This window comes from Schistocerca serialis, chromosome 1, assembly GCF_023864345.2.
Source record: "Schistocerca serialis cubense isolate TAMUIC-IGC-003099 chromosome 1, iqSchSeri2.2, whole genome shotgun sequence".
Lineage (NCBI taxonomy): Eukaryota > Metazoa > Arthropoda > Insecta > Orthoptera > Acrididae > Schistocerca > Schistocerca serialis.
Window position 1 is genome coordinate 148,018,899 of NC_064638.1, and position 15,689 is coordinate 148,034,587.

The following is a 15,689-nucleotide window of genomic DNA, read 5'->3' on the forward strand; positions in this document are numbered from 1 at the left end:
ATGCAACCATCAACGTGTTCAATACAAACTTCCATAACAATATTATTAAATGCGAAAGTAGTTCTATTTGTAACTTTTTCATGACAAAAGTACTGAACTGGTTTCGATGAAATTTTGTATGGAAACAGAGAGAACCCTGAAGAAGAACATAGACAACATTGGAACATAAAAAAAAGAACTGACCCCTATGCGGTTGTAGTGGGGCATATATTATCTTATTTTATATGAGCGATCGCAAACCATGTAAAAAATTATGAAACTTGTTGCATAATGTACTCATTATATAACGTATAGGTACTTTAATAGATGCGCGCTCTTGCCCACGCCCTGTGATTGTGCTTTGAGGCAGTGACGCTGCACTTGCAGCCGGTCCGTGCATTGGAACAGTCGAGAAGAAATGAAGGGAAGGGCTTACTTGCCCACCTTCACTCATGATGCCAAAACTCACATGCGAGTGCAGTCACGGGTAACAGCTAGTTATCCACAAAAACCTCAATATTTGAGCTTCATGAACTGCATGAAGGTGATACACGCTCTGCTGATGGAAAACCTGCACCCTGTGTTACTATGATACGTGGGAAGCAAGAGTATTTATTGATTTTCTTCGAACACCTGTCGTAAATCTATCTACTATCAACTGAAAGATGTGCTTAAGTTTGTTCAAATTTTATTCAAAAGAAACAGCAATTGCACGAGTCTCATTAAATTAGGTGAACTCGCTATTTGTATCCCTTGAATTACAGAGACAGTTTATGCATTTGAAAAGACAAGGGAAAAGTAATTGGAAGGACTGGGGCAAAAATTTTCTTTCGGTAATCATAATTTAGATTATCTGCAGTATTCTTAATTCATTTAGGTCAATGTCGATTAGGTTACTTCAAAGAGACGCGCCCTATTTGTCGCTCCAACTCCTTGCAATACAAGATTTTCATCTGTTACTGAACCCGTTAGCGCAACTGCGCAACGCCAAAATTCTGTCCATTTTTAATGTGATGTGCTACGGTGTAGTGGCCGTAGTGGTCTGTCAAGGTGAGTACCTGGAATCTTTCACGGGGGTAAAAGGCGGCAGGGGTGAGGAGCACGCCGTCCCGCCCCCTCCGCCCTCAGTGCCGCTGAAAACAGAGAGGCCGCACTCTGCCTGCAGTTAGCCTGATGCTCCGGTTGCAGGTCTGGGATATGGACTATTGACCTTTACCTTGTCTTATGTTAACGAAAAGCGTATGTGACGTTCTTCCCGAATACGGTGAGTTATTCCTTAATGATATTGTAAACAAGTAATTTTGAACATGCAGCTATATGAAATTATGTTTAATTACGATGCATTTCCCCCAGTGCTGGTAAGTTTCACGTTAAGTAAAATCTCTTGCATGTACAGTGTATCGTCTAACTTTGGAGTACCATACAACATGTTGGCCGGCCGGTGTGGTCGAACGGTTCTAGGCGCTTCAGTCTGGAACCGCGCGACCGCTACGGTCGCAGGTTCGAATCCTGCCTCGGGCATGGATGTGTGTGATGTGCTTAGGTTAGTTACGTTTAAGTAGTTCTAAGTTCTCGGGGACTGATGACCTCAGATGTTAACTCCCATTGTGCTCATAGCCATTTTTGAACCATACATGTTGTAGCTTAGATTTTATATTGCTGTTATTGAATGTGAAAGACTTAAATCACATAGAAGATTGATTAAGTACCCGGCACAATAGAGTCTTTATGAAAGGAAAACCAAAAATCTTAGCTATATTATAGGTAGTACCACAAAGTTAAGTGAAATGAAGATAATGTCTCTGATCTTTTGAGTACAATGGAGTTGACCGCATGAAATTGGCTATAATCAACTCATTTAGCTACGTTTCAAAATAGCTTCCTACAAATACTTAAAATGTCTTTGCAGTCTCCTCCTGACAATGATGAATAACATTTGAACTTACTAATTATATACATAGATGTATGACATTATTTTAAAGACTGCAACTGACGTTTCGACACATTGCGATATCAGAATCATGAATTTGAATATCTTGTTTCAGATTTGGTTCAAGTGGTTCAAATGGTTCTGAGCACTATGGGACTTATCATCTGAGGTCATCAGTCCCCTAGAACTTAGAACTACTTAAACCTAACTAACCTAAGGATATCACACACATCCATGCCCGATGGAGGATTCGAACCTGCGACCGTACCGGTTGCGTGGTTCCGGACTGAAGTGCCTAGAACCACTCAGCCACACCAGCCGGCTGTTTCAGATTTATCTGCATGCCTCGGATATGACAAGGCTTGTCCGGGAAACTGTATCTCCCCACTCATTGTAAAACTCCTAACGCGTTTTTTTTAAGTTATCTTTTCCAAATTTTCCATGTAACTGCATTCTGATGTGTTCACCAACGTGCAATAAACGATCCGTTTTTCATAAGTGCACTCTTTCTGGCTGCGAAGTAGCAGCCTAGGTATAAAGAATAAAGTAACACTACCATCATTTTTCGTGTACTTGCACAGCAGAGCAAAATGTTGTTTTTTAATTTTATACCATCTCCTTTACTTTAGTAAGATTGAAGTCAGACACTCTTTACCTCAGAAAAGCTTTCAGCCAACATAATTTAATGCCACTATCAGACAACAATATATGCTTCCTAGTTGCAGTGTGACGCAATTCAACAGTGCGTTTCCATTTTCTTTGATCCTGTGGTGTCACCGCCAGACACCACACTTGCTAGGTGGTAGCCTTTAAATCGGCCGCGGTCCGCTAGTATACGTCGGACCCGCGTGCCGCCACTATCAGTGATTGCAGACCGAGCGCCGGCACACGGCAGGTCTAGTCTAGAGAGACTTCCCAGCACTCGCCCCAGTTGTACAGCCGACTTCGCTAGCGACGGTCATTTGCAAAGGCGACAGTTTAGCATAGCCTTCAGCTACGTCATTTGCTACGACCTAGCAAGGCGCCATATTCAGTTACTATTCTGAACAGATAATATTGTGAATCATGTACCGTCAAGAGCGACGTTAATCATTAATGGATTAAAGTTAAGTATGAAACTAATGATGTACACTTTCTGAATTCTCATTCCTTGTCGTGTTCCAGACCTCACGTCAGTATAGTTCTTCCCTCCTCACGCCAGCCTGCGTGAGCTAAAACGCGTGCATTTCGGCCTCCTCTAGTAACACGGTGTTGGCTCTTCAGCCAACACAACAGATCCCTATCCCGTAAGCGGGACAGCAGACGTCGGAAGAATCCTGAGAACGCAGCAGGAGCATAAAAGACTGATGTCGAGCACACATGGAAGTACGGTAACGATCCTAATGGACATGAGTAAAATCGCTGGAAAGAAGTGCGTCTTTGCTCTCGCGAAAACCTGTTGAGTAAACGTATTATTTGAAATAGTCTGCTGTTTAGTTAATCGCAGCTATGTATCTCGTATTGCTTTGGTGAGCAAAGATACGGTAAGAGAGATCACGAAGCGGAGGGAAGCAAACAGTCAGTTTTCCTCCTCAGCTCATGTAAATGGCAGATGTTAAGGAGCGACTAATATTGGTAAAAAATCCCTCTCTCCATGGCTGTGGGATATACATGCAGGTGTAGCAGTTCTGTTGTCCACATTCATGTACATGACAGTGTGGGTTGTGCCGCTCTTACTCTACCTGTCGCAGTTGTTGTATATAGATTGCTTTCTCTCATGCGTAACTCTTTTGTGACACACAATCCGGACTTCTCATGTGTAGCGTCTTATGTTTCATCATTAAAGTGACTATCATTGTCCGCATCCCCTGAGCCGACGGCACACTCATGGCACCTTATCGAGAGTATCATCTCGTTATTTTCCAGGCACGACTGCTTCGCAAGAAATTTCACTGCAGCTAACTTATAACAAGTTTCTCAGCGTCACAGGCAGCACTATTACACACAGCTAACCGTACGGCTTTCAGATAGCATCAAATAAAGAAACGTGTTCACGGAGATATCAGCAGTGTACTAGACATTAAATTGTAATCTCTTATAATCTCAGCGGAGACCGAAATATTCCCACGATTTTCGTTCGCAGCAAAAGTCCGTTAATCTGAAATACAGTTGCACACCGGCTTAACCACCAGAGTAATACCTGATAAACATTTTCTTCATGTCGTGAAATCACACGAGTGTGTGGATTGCAGCCGCATAGTTCTCAGAAACATAGTGCGGGCAATTGGGGGATGTGTGATTCAGCTGACGACTGTCAACGGAAAAAGCCTACGAATCTTTCCTTTCGTTTAGTAGTACATTAATTAGAGAAGTCCGCTAGATTATAGTGCAGTATCTATAAATATGCTGAATTATAGACGCTAATCTATAGCTTTTACTTACATTACGTCTTTAGCGCTTAGCGTACAACACGATACAAAATGAAACTGGAATTGTTTTAGTTTAATGATAAGTTTTAAGCGTAGTTATATATTTGCTTACTACATTGTGTACAAATACGAGATAAATACGCTAACACTATTCATGGGCCGAATGATATAGTGTCAAAATCGATAGAAAATAGCCGGCCGGCCGGAGTGGCCGAGCGGTTCTAGGCGCTTCAGTCTGCAACCATGCTACTGCTACGGTCGCAGCTTCGAATCCTGCCTCGGACATGGATGTGAGTGATGTCCTTAGGTTAGTTAGGTTTAAGGAGTTCTAAGTTCTAGGGAACTGATGACCTCAGATGTTAAGTCCCTTAGTGATCAGAGCCATTTGATAGAAAATAAAGCAAGACCTTTAAATGCAGCTGAAGGATTCAGTCATACCCCTACACAAAAGTAGAGTACGTACATATGTTTATACCAATTCACGATGAAATTAGATTTTCAGATTGCAAATTTTAACGACCTCCTTTATTACGCACATTGGATGACCATTAAGTGTAATAATTGTTCACAGAGTAATTAAATATTGTTGGCCGGGTCTAGTGGTAGTTTTAAAGAAAAAAATATTAATCTTGCTTCTTGGGGACCTCATTAAATCCGTTTCTTGAACTTCTTCTGTGTGGAAGCCAGGTCCTCTTGTCGGTCTGGAAGCCCTATAGGTTGACGTGTTTGTAGAATAATGAAGACGACAAAACCGATTCGTACGTAATTTTCATACTTAATAGTCCTAGAGGCCTTTCTCCCATAAAATTACAATGTTCACTCAGTGAAATATATTCCATTTGTACGCAACTCCAGAAAACATTACATTTCTCCTACCTACCTTCCCGCCACACATACATGCAACCCGACCGCACAGAGTTAACATCGTTCCAAAGTACATCAGTAAAGATATATTCATACTAAGATCGAAACATGCAACATAAAATCGAACATAATTCACAAAAAATGAATTTTACTCAGCAGCACAATAGAACAATTAACATAAACAAACAAAATCTGTTTGGTTCAAATGGTTCAAATGGCTCTGAGCACTATGCGACTTAACTTCTGAGGTCAATAGTCGCCTAGAACTTAGAACTAATTAAACCGAACTAACCTAAGGACATCACACACATCCATGCTCGAGGCAGGATTCGAACCTGCGGCCGTAGCGGTCACTCGGCTCCAGACTGTAGCGCCTAGAACCGCACGGCCACTCCGGCCGGGTAAAATCTGTTTGTAGTACAGTAATTTTACGAAAATAAATATCTTCAGCATTTCGCGGTCCTATCAGCGACTGTATAAATATTAATTTTAATTTTAATAATGAACAGTCTCAGTTGCACTGTTTACCTAGAATTTACCTAGGTTTCAGTCGGGATAACCCAACCTTCTTCAGAATAACAGTATCTATCGTTTGTCCATTATGGACATCGTACAGAACTCGTGGCTGTTGCACCGTGGTCTTGAAGTGGGGCCGAGGCAGTGCCAGATAAGTTTTACAGTCTGACGTTAATTTATGGATTTGTAGTTTTAGCTTAACGATATCCACTATGTACAAACGATAGATACTGTTATTCTCAAAATGGTTTGTTTATCTCGACCGAAACCTAGGTAAATTCTAGGTAAACGGTGCAACTGAGACTGTCCATTACTAAAATTAAAATTAAAATTTTATATAATTTGTTTCTTATTCGCAGGGGTTAATTGTGTTAGAACGACATATACTATTTTACAGTTTGAGTTAAAAACATTTCAGATAAGATCGAAGAAAGGATAAAATCATAAATTTGAGAATATACATGGTCCAGACGGCTTATTGCACGTTACAGGATGTAACGGGACAAACACTTCGAGAAACATCAAGAACCTAACATGAAAAATACTAAAACACACATCCAGTGATACCAGACCCTGCGGACCATGCGTTACTTCCGCAAACTGCCGCCATTCCCTTCTGTTTTGTTCTCGTTTTCTCCAGATGTCTTCAACCACTAGGGATGCCAGGTCCTCAGCCAGGTCGCCCACACTGCGCTGCCACGGTCGTCCTGTGTGGCGTTGGGTATTTGGGTTCCCATCAAATGCTTTCTTCTCCTGTCTTTCTTCTACCATTCGGGATAGTTGGTACCCCCACTGGATTCCTTTGCACTTTAGCTACTATATGACTCATACTGGCGTATGAAATATCAGAAGAGGTTTCCCATTGGACTGAAGGGTTCCCAGCATATGGAGCAAAGCATGTTGTTCTTAACATTAACTTCGAGCGAACACTAAGAAGTGTTATTTGTTTCGTCACAGCATTACTTTTCAATCACTGAAAACAGCCTCATCCATTAAACATCTTGGAGATTGCGTATGGAACGATTTAAAGTACGAGGCTTGCCCAGAAAGCAATGCACCGCATTTTTTTCTTCAACAATTCTTTGTTGAACATAATGAGGTTTTATCTGCACACCTTATTTTTCCACGTAATCTGCATCACGTTCTATTGCCTCCCTCCAGCGCGAAACAAGGGCCCATTCGCCCTGCCCGTACCAATCCTTGTCTTGGTGGTGGAGCCAGTGCTTCACTGTGAGAACTTCCTTCGCTGATCGACAGATGCAGCCCCAACTGCCGAATCATAATGTGTCTATCCTCGAGAATGACAACATTAGCTCGCTGCATGTTAGGTGTGACATCCGTGGATGGTCTCCTCGACGGCTGTAAATCGTGGAGCTCCGCCGAAGGGCCTTCTGATGACCTCATCCTCCGTGCCCAGCGACTAACTGTACTTCTGTCGACAGCAGAAGCTCCATAAACTTTTTACAAGCGTTTGTGAAAAAAAATGGCTCTGAGCACTATGGGATTCAACTGCTGAGGTCATTAGTCCCCTAGAACTTAGAACTACTTAAACCTAACTAACCTAAGGACATCACAAACATCCATGCCCGAGGCAGGATTCGAACCTGCGACCGTAGCGGTCTTGCGGTTCCAGACTGCAGCGCCTTTAACTGCACGGCCACTTCGGTCGGCTGCGTTTGTGAATATTCACCACAGTTTCTTTCTCTGTAGTGAGAAATTCAGTGACACCACGTTGCTTGTAACATACATCACCTGTCCTGCAGCTACGCTATCTGTCGGAAATGACGAAAACTTGGCACGCTCACACAGGAGACCACCGATAATACATACGTAGCCTTTCCTAGTATTGTTTTCGGCTGAGAAAAAAAAATCGGTGCATTACTTTCTGGGCAACCCTCGCAGAACAAGAATATAAATCTAATACACGGTAGAGAAGCTAGAAGTATCCTCCAGGCGGGAGTCCGCCGACAAAAGAGGTAACTTGCGAAACTTTATTCGACCGATCCTTGAGTCTGGAACGATTATGAATTAGGATAAACAGAGTAGATTGAAAACAGACAAAGCAAAGCAGCGAACTTCATCACGGGCTTGTTCAGTAATCGCGTTAGCGTTAGAGTAATACTGATCCAAATTCACTAGGAGTTTCTACAAGACAGGCGATGTGTAGCACAGTATACGTTCCTAGAAAAGTCAGGGAACGAATGTCTAGAGTAAGCCTTAGCATTTCCCGTTTCAGATTTTCTAGCCCACCTACCACGTTCAGATTTCTGATATTCCACGCCCCCATTCGTAGAATGCTGTTCTTCCGTGGTTATGCAATCTCTTTCTCGGGTCACCTCTCTCTTGGCAGTCCTCTCTCGGAGGTCCGAATGGCGGACTACTCTGGAACAGTTTGCCAATGGAGAGAGCATCATGACAGTTTTCAGTTACAGGCCACATGTCCTATGGATGCATATTATGTGTCTTTAATGCAGGAGTTTCCATTGCCTTCTACACCCTAATGCCGTTGATCATTGGTGATTCTTCGTCTTTAGGAGCCGTTTCCCACTCCATGGGAAAGAGAGTGCCCTGAACTTCTGTTCGTTCCTGCGAGCTCTTTGACAAGGCCGTTGGCTGAATGAGGAGTGACTTCTTATTTTGGAAGACTTCGGCCGCCCCTGCTATTGATTTCTTTCTCGTTTTTTTTTCAAAAAATTTAAGCTGTGGAAGGGTCCGGATCTGGACCGAGGACGTTATGACTACTAACCAAAGACTCTACCTCGAGACTTCAATGGCTTAATTTGAGACATTTGAGCTCGCGCAGCCGCTTACCGATAGCCGTTTACCCTGCGCAACATTCTCGACTGCAATATGAAAGGGGAAGAGGTGATAATCGTAGATGAAGTACGCTCCGGTACGTACCGTTACGTAGCTTACACATAATGTAGCACACCGACACTGAATTTAGGTTTATGCAAAACACTCCTATAACATCTATCTGAAGCTTCAACACAGGACGCTTCTTCCTGTCTAGTACTGTCATTTATATATATGCGGTAATCTTTCAGTATAATACAAAGCTGGAAACGGTTAGAATATGTGTTATTATAGCGATTAAGGTAACACTGTTCTGTGAAAATTATCTCTGTTTTGACGCTATCTCTTTCTCAGGACTGCACCAGTCAGACGCTTTTCTTATAAGTAAATCTGAGTCACTATCACACCTAAACCATACAAGTCTATTGATCACTTTCTCTTTAGCATAATCACGATATTCCTGTTTCAGTCAACGAGCGAATCGGTTTAAATTGTACACTGAAAGTTATCTTTTTTACTACTGCGCAGTCTACACTTACACGCACAACTAAATAACTGCCACTCCACGCTCCGAGGAGCGAACCAGGCTCCTACTACTCTCTTTCTCTACGGGAATATCAAAACTCTTTTCTCGTGAATCGTCACCGATCGCGCGCTAAAGAAACCAAATCGACGCCAACGGCGCGGTATCGGTAAACACAAAGATGAGCATCTTCCAAATGCTTGAGTTGCCACTCTTAGAAGTGCTGGAATTCTTTTGCAACTGTTGATTACATGTTTCTCTAGATCATACGTTCCGGTTGCTAATTATTTTAAAGCTTAATTCGCCAATACGTCTTTGCTGGGTGGAGTAAAAATTGACCGCCAGCCTTTATTCTAGCTAACGACAGCATGTCGCCCCAATTCGAGTAATGTATTATATAACACAGCTCTTCTCTAAATAACGCCTTGAGTCACTTTAAAATGCTCCGTAATTGAGCTGAAATGCATTGCGTGCATAAAATTGAATGTAATTGGCAACTGAACCCTTTGATTTTAAGAAAACGCAAACATGTGTTATATACTGCATCCGCTGTCAGTTGGATAATGGAGCAAAATTTGAAGCAGACAGACAGAAGTGCATGTTATACAAGGATTACACATGCTGCAAAGAAATAAAATTACGGCTATAAGGTCCTGTCGGCACAGGGAGCGTAAGTATGGAATGATTCGAGGCTGAAGAAGAAAATTTGCCGGGGCCTTTCAGAACAGCCGTCCCGTCGTTTCCCTGGAGTGATTTAGGGAAATCGTGGGAAAGCTAAATCAGGATCGTTGGTCGAGGATCTGAACCGTCGTCCTCTCGAATGCGAATTCAGTGTGCTAACTGTGGTGTCACCGCCAGACACCACACTTGCTAGGTGGTAGCTTAAATCGGCCGCGGTCCATTTAGTACATGTCGGACCCGCGTATCGCCACTGTGTGATCGCAGACCTAGCGCCACCACAAGGCAGGCCTCGAGATACGGACGAGTACTCGCCCCAGTTGTACGGACGACATTGCTAGCGACAATACGGACGAAGCCTTCCTCTCATTTGCCGAGAGACAGTTAGAATAGCCTTCTGCTAAGTCCATGGCTACGACCTAGCAAGGCGCCAATTGTAACAGTGCATGTATCTTACGAGTCTCATTTGTATAGTCAAATGAGATGTATCACAAGGAGTAAATAAAGTTAAGTATATTCCAAAGCTACGTATTTTCTTGATAGCAGTCATAACGTATCTTGTTCCAGAATTCACGACCGTCTGCGTTAGATAGCGTGCCTATCGGCCCCCTCAAAATAACACTGTGTCGGCACTTCTGTCGACACATCACTAACCTTACACCATATCACTGACTCCATGTGCTCTGGCTGTACATATAGACACATTTGGAATTATATTCTTTAATTCTACATAAATTTCTATATTTCTCTGATTTGTAATATGTATAAATGTAAATAAAATGGTCCTTAATAAAGCAATAACAATTATATGGAATTATGTAGGCCTATCTATGTTTTATGCTGTATGCAAGATGATAAACCAGTCAACCGCCACCTGCTGAACGTACGTGGTGGTCGTTGTGTTTACAGCACTTCTCGTCCATCACCAGCCAGTGGTGAACATGAACACTTGTAATCGGCGCAATACAGCTGTAAGCGGTAATTTCCCATTTTAAATGCCAATTTTAAGTGATCTTCATGGCAGTGGGAAGTGTACATGCAACGTGAAACAACTGGCAACACCAAAGGCTAATATGTTATAATGTTTTAAAGAATAAAGAGTATTATAATTCTGTAAGCTGTGTTACAATTTATCGATTTGTGGTATAATTGCAAATGGTTCAAATGGCTCTGAGCACTATGGGACTTAACTTCTAAGGTCATCAGTCCCTTAGAACTTAGAACTACTTAAACCTAACTAACCTAAGGACATCACACACATCCATGCGCGAGGCAGGATTCGAACCTGCGACTGTAGCGGTTACGCGGCTCCAGACTGAAGCGCCTAGAACCGCATGGCCACACCGGCCGGCCGTATAATTTAAAAAATATGTTTCCTATCACATTGTGTTCATCTCCTTGCAGATCCGTTGATGACAGTGTAGTTCTGTCGAAATCGGTCGTTCAGTAAAATGCCTTTTTAGCGATGTTGCCTTGTGAAAGTTTCATCATTTACCATACATTAGAGATCAGGCCTATACTGACAGATTCAAGAACATATAAATCTCTTTCCTTCTAGCGTAAGAGGTGCCAATGTAGGTTAAGTTGAAAATCTACTAGATTCGAAGCAAAATAACGAAATTAGTTTAGAGCTTAATGTTCCGGCGTAACGTCAAGCGCCGGTATGCCGGGCATGACCGGGAGAGCAGAGAGGGCTACGACAGGACGTCAGCCAACAGTGACGCTGACGGGCCCATCTCTAGGACAACAGCGAGACAGCAGCGGCCTCTACACGAACAGAATATAAGCGCCGCTCCGCCTGACCGCGGCCTGAGTGGAAGACGAGCCGTCCTATATTAGTAGAGTGGGCGGAACACAACACACTGAATAAAGACCATGATTTTTCCTCCATTATCCGTAACTCCTTCTCCTATTACTATTAGGGCTAACCAAAAGGTTTCGGTTCGATGGCGTTGGTGCAGCGTATATGCAACGTAGCGTTACTCCGATGCGAGTATATAAGCACCGACATCTAGAAAAGTGTTTAACGCGGCTTTCGGTCTTTCCGACCGGTATGTAGTAAATGCGGAAACGTAAAGTACGGCGACATTATTACCAAATACGTCCAAACAGGGCGTATGTGCTGTTATTCTTGTCTTGGCTACCGGACAACCAACACCGGTGGACGTCGATCGGAGAACGAAGGAAGTGTATGGGACAGAAGGTCTGTCGGAAACCACAGTTGTGGAATGGTGCGCCATTTTCCGATACAAGATACCGGTCGAATTGGAACAGCATCAGAAGTTACGGCAACACAAGTGCGAGACACTCGAGCAGCTCACCTATAGTCCTGATAGGTCCCCATGTGATTACCACGCCTTAAAGAAGGACCTGCAATGTCGTTGATTCCTCTCAGACGACGATTTGAAGCAGGCAATTACGGACTTCTTCATACGGCAGGTCACGGTGTTTTACCAGACGGCTTTCGTGAAACTGGTGTGTCGGCGGGATGATAGCCGTAAAGCTAAAGGAGATTTGCTTGAGCGCTATACCGATTCTGGACTGCACGCTCATCGAACGAGAACTTTTTGATCGCCCCTTAAATTTTGCCCCACGATGCTCTTGAACTCAAGTGGGAGGTAGAATATTCGAAGTATTTGGCGGTAATAAAATTATGCAACCAGGTAATGTTATGTTACAAGGGCGTCTGGCCACAGCAATAAGCGTCGACGATGACTGAAGAGAGAAATTGTATTGTATTGTATGTTAACCAGGGGCCTAGAAACGACGGAGAGGCTCCGTCCCCGCCGCAGCCGCAGTGGTCCACAATTCCCACGACGACTACCGCAGTCCACTTCAACCCTCCGCCGCCCCACACCGAACCACTCTTTCAGGGTTATTGTGCGGTTCGGACCCCGGTGGACCCCCGCAGGGAACGTCTCACACCAGACGAGTGTAACCCCTATGTTGGCGTGGTAGAGTAATGGTGGTGTACGCGTACGTGGAGAACTTGTTTGAGCAGCAATCGCCGACATAGTGTAGCTGAGGTGGAATAAGGGGAACCAGCTCGCATTCGCCGAGGCAGACGGAAAACCGCCTAAATACCATCCACCGACTGGCCGACTACCCGGACTTCGACACAAGTCTGCCGGGCGGATTCGTGCCGTGGACCAGGCGCTCCTTCCCAGTCCGGAAAGCCGTGCGTTAGACCGCACGGCTAAGCGGGCGGCCGAAGAGAGAAATACGAACCCTGCAGTGAAGGCGGGTAAGTTTCGTAGGAGGAGCAGTATTATGCTATGGTAGTCATTCACTGATCTTCCTTAGGACTACAGTTCGTTCATCATGAATAAGTGTGACATAAACTAACACACACACAATGATTGGTCTGCAGCCGTTGGCGCTGTTAGTATCTTGAAAGTAGGTCCTGCTTATGCACACACGTCAAAACAAGTTTTGCATCACCCAAGTTCCCAGAACTCCTGAAGACAGACGTTGACTGTGGTTATGGTATCACAGACACATTCCCTTAGCCTATTCAGAGACGTCACTAAACCCACCCAAAGATGTAAATAACCATGCATGCGCATGGGGTGCGACAGCCGATCATTTCCAGTCATTCCACCAGGAAAGAGGTACACGGCTCGTGTTGTCTGTAATTCAACCATGCCTAGACGGTCAATACTGCGGTTCGATCGTGTCCGCATTGTTACTTTGTGCCAGATGGGCTCTCAACAAGAGAAGTGTTCAGGCGCTTCAGAGGGATCCAAAGCGATGTTATTCGGACATGGAGAATGTGGTGTCACCGCCAGACACCACACTTGCTAGGTGGTAGCTTTAAATCGGCCGCGGTCCATTAGTACATGTCGGACCCGCGTGTCGCCACTGTGTGATCGCAGACCGAGCGCCACCACAAGGCAGGTCTCGAGATACGGACGAGCACTCGTCCCAGTTGTACGGACGACTTTGCTAGCGACTACACTGACGAAGCATCGCTCATTAGCCGAGCAGATAGTTAGAATAGCCTTCAGCTAAGTCAAAGTCTACGACCTAGCAAGGCGCCATAGCAATTGATAGTTCGATAGTTATCGTATGAAATGTCTCATCAAGAACGCTGTATACAAATGGTGGATTAAAGTTAAGTAATCCAGCACCTACGTACTTTTCTTTATAGCATTCATAAGTATCCTGTTTCAGACCATCAAGTCCGCCTGCTTGCTTAATGGCCGCCTCTCTTAAATAATGTGCGGTGTGTTGGCAATCTGTCAACACTACAGAGAAGATATAAAGAGACTGGAACTGTCGATGAAATGCCTCGCTCAGGACCCCCGAGGACTACTACTACAGTGAATGGCTGCTACCTACGGATTATGGGTGGGAGGAACAAAAAAGGGTTCAAATGGCTCTGAGCACTATGGGACTCAACTGCTGCGGTCATTAGTCCCCTAGAACTTAGAACTAGTTAAACCTAACTAACCTAAGGACATCACAAACATCCATGCCCGAGGCAGGATTCGAACCTGCAACCGTAGCGGTCTTGCAGTTCCAGACTGCAGCGCCTTTAACCGCACGGCCACTTCGGCCGGCTGGGAGGAACACTGACAGCAACGCCATCATGTTCAATAACGATTTTCCTACAGCTAGAGGACGTCGTGTTGCGACTTAAACTGTGCACAATATGCTACATGATACGCAACTTCACTTCAGACGTCCTTGGCGAGGACCATCTTTGCAACCACGATACCAAGCAGCGCGGTACAGTTGGGCCCAACAACATGCCGAATGGACCGCTCAGAATTGGCATCACGTTCTCTTAGCCGATGAGTGTCGCATATGCCTTCAACCAGAAAATCGTCGGAGACGTGTTTCGAGGCAACCCGCTCAGGCTGATAGTCTTAGACACACTGTCCAGCGAGTGCAGCATGGTGGAGGTTCCCTGACATTTTGGGATGGCATGATGTGGAACCGACGTACGCTGCTGGTGGTCATGAAAGTCGTCGTTATGGCTGTACGATACGTGAATGCCATCCTCCGACCGACAGTGCAACCATATCGGCAGCATATTGGCGAGGCATCGTCTTCATGGACGGCAATTCGCATCCCCATCGTGCACATCTTGTGAATGACTTCCTTCATAACAACGACATCGCTCGACTAGAGTGGCCAGCATGTTCACCAGACATGAACCTTATCAAACTTGCCTGGGATAGATTGAAAAGGACTGTTTATGGACGACGTGACCAACAAACCACTCATGCACGAGGACGTGTTATTGGGTATTAGAGGTACCGGTGTGTACAGCAATCTCGACCACCACCTCTGACCGTCTCGCTATATGGTGGTACAACATGCAATGTGTGGTTTTCATGAGCAATGAAACGGGCGGAGATTATGTTTATATTGATCTCTGTTCCAATTTTCTGTACAGGTTGCGGAACTCTCGGAACCGAGTTGATGCAAAGCTTTTTTTGAAGTGTGTATTACATATCTTATTACTATGTTACTGTAAATGAAACTTTAAGATGTTCTGATCTGTTAATAGCCATCAGTGACTTTCTTCATCACACTTCAGCTATGACGTTTCCATTTTAAAAATCATGTATAGCAGTAATCACTGTAAACGCTAGTTTTGCCCTGAGTGCCTCAGTTTCAATACCTACTGCGGAAATGGTTAGTGCTGCTTCAAGCGCTGCAGTCAACCACGCACCTGGAACACCGTAAAAAATCGAGAGAAGAACGTTGCTCTCAATGTTATGACAAATTTACAGAGAAAATCAGCTTTGAAGTTTTCGATGAACTTTTCTTACTAAAGTTAAAGCACTTTTAGAAAGCAACGTGCTTGGCTGGGTCGGTATCGTGTAAGAACGGTTACGGTATTCTATGGATCGCTGTCTTTCGTCCTTTTTCATTTTCTTTTTGTTCAGTTAGAATATCTAAATCATTTAAATATAAAATTGATCAAAGAAATGCTAATTAACACATAATTTATCTAACTATGAAATTTTTAATTTCATTCAAC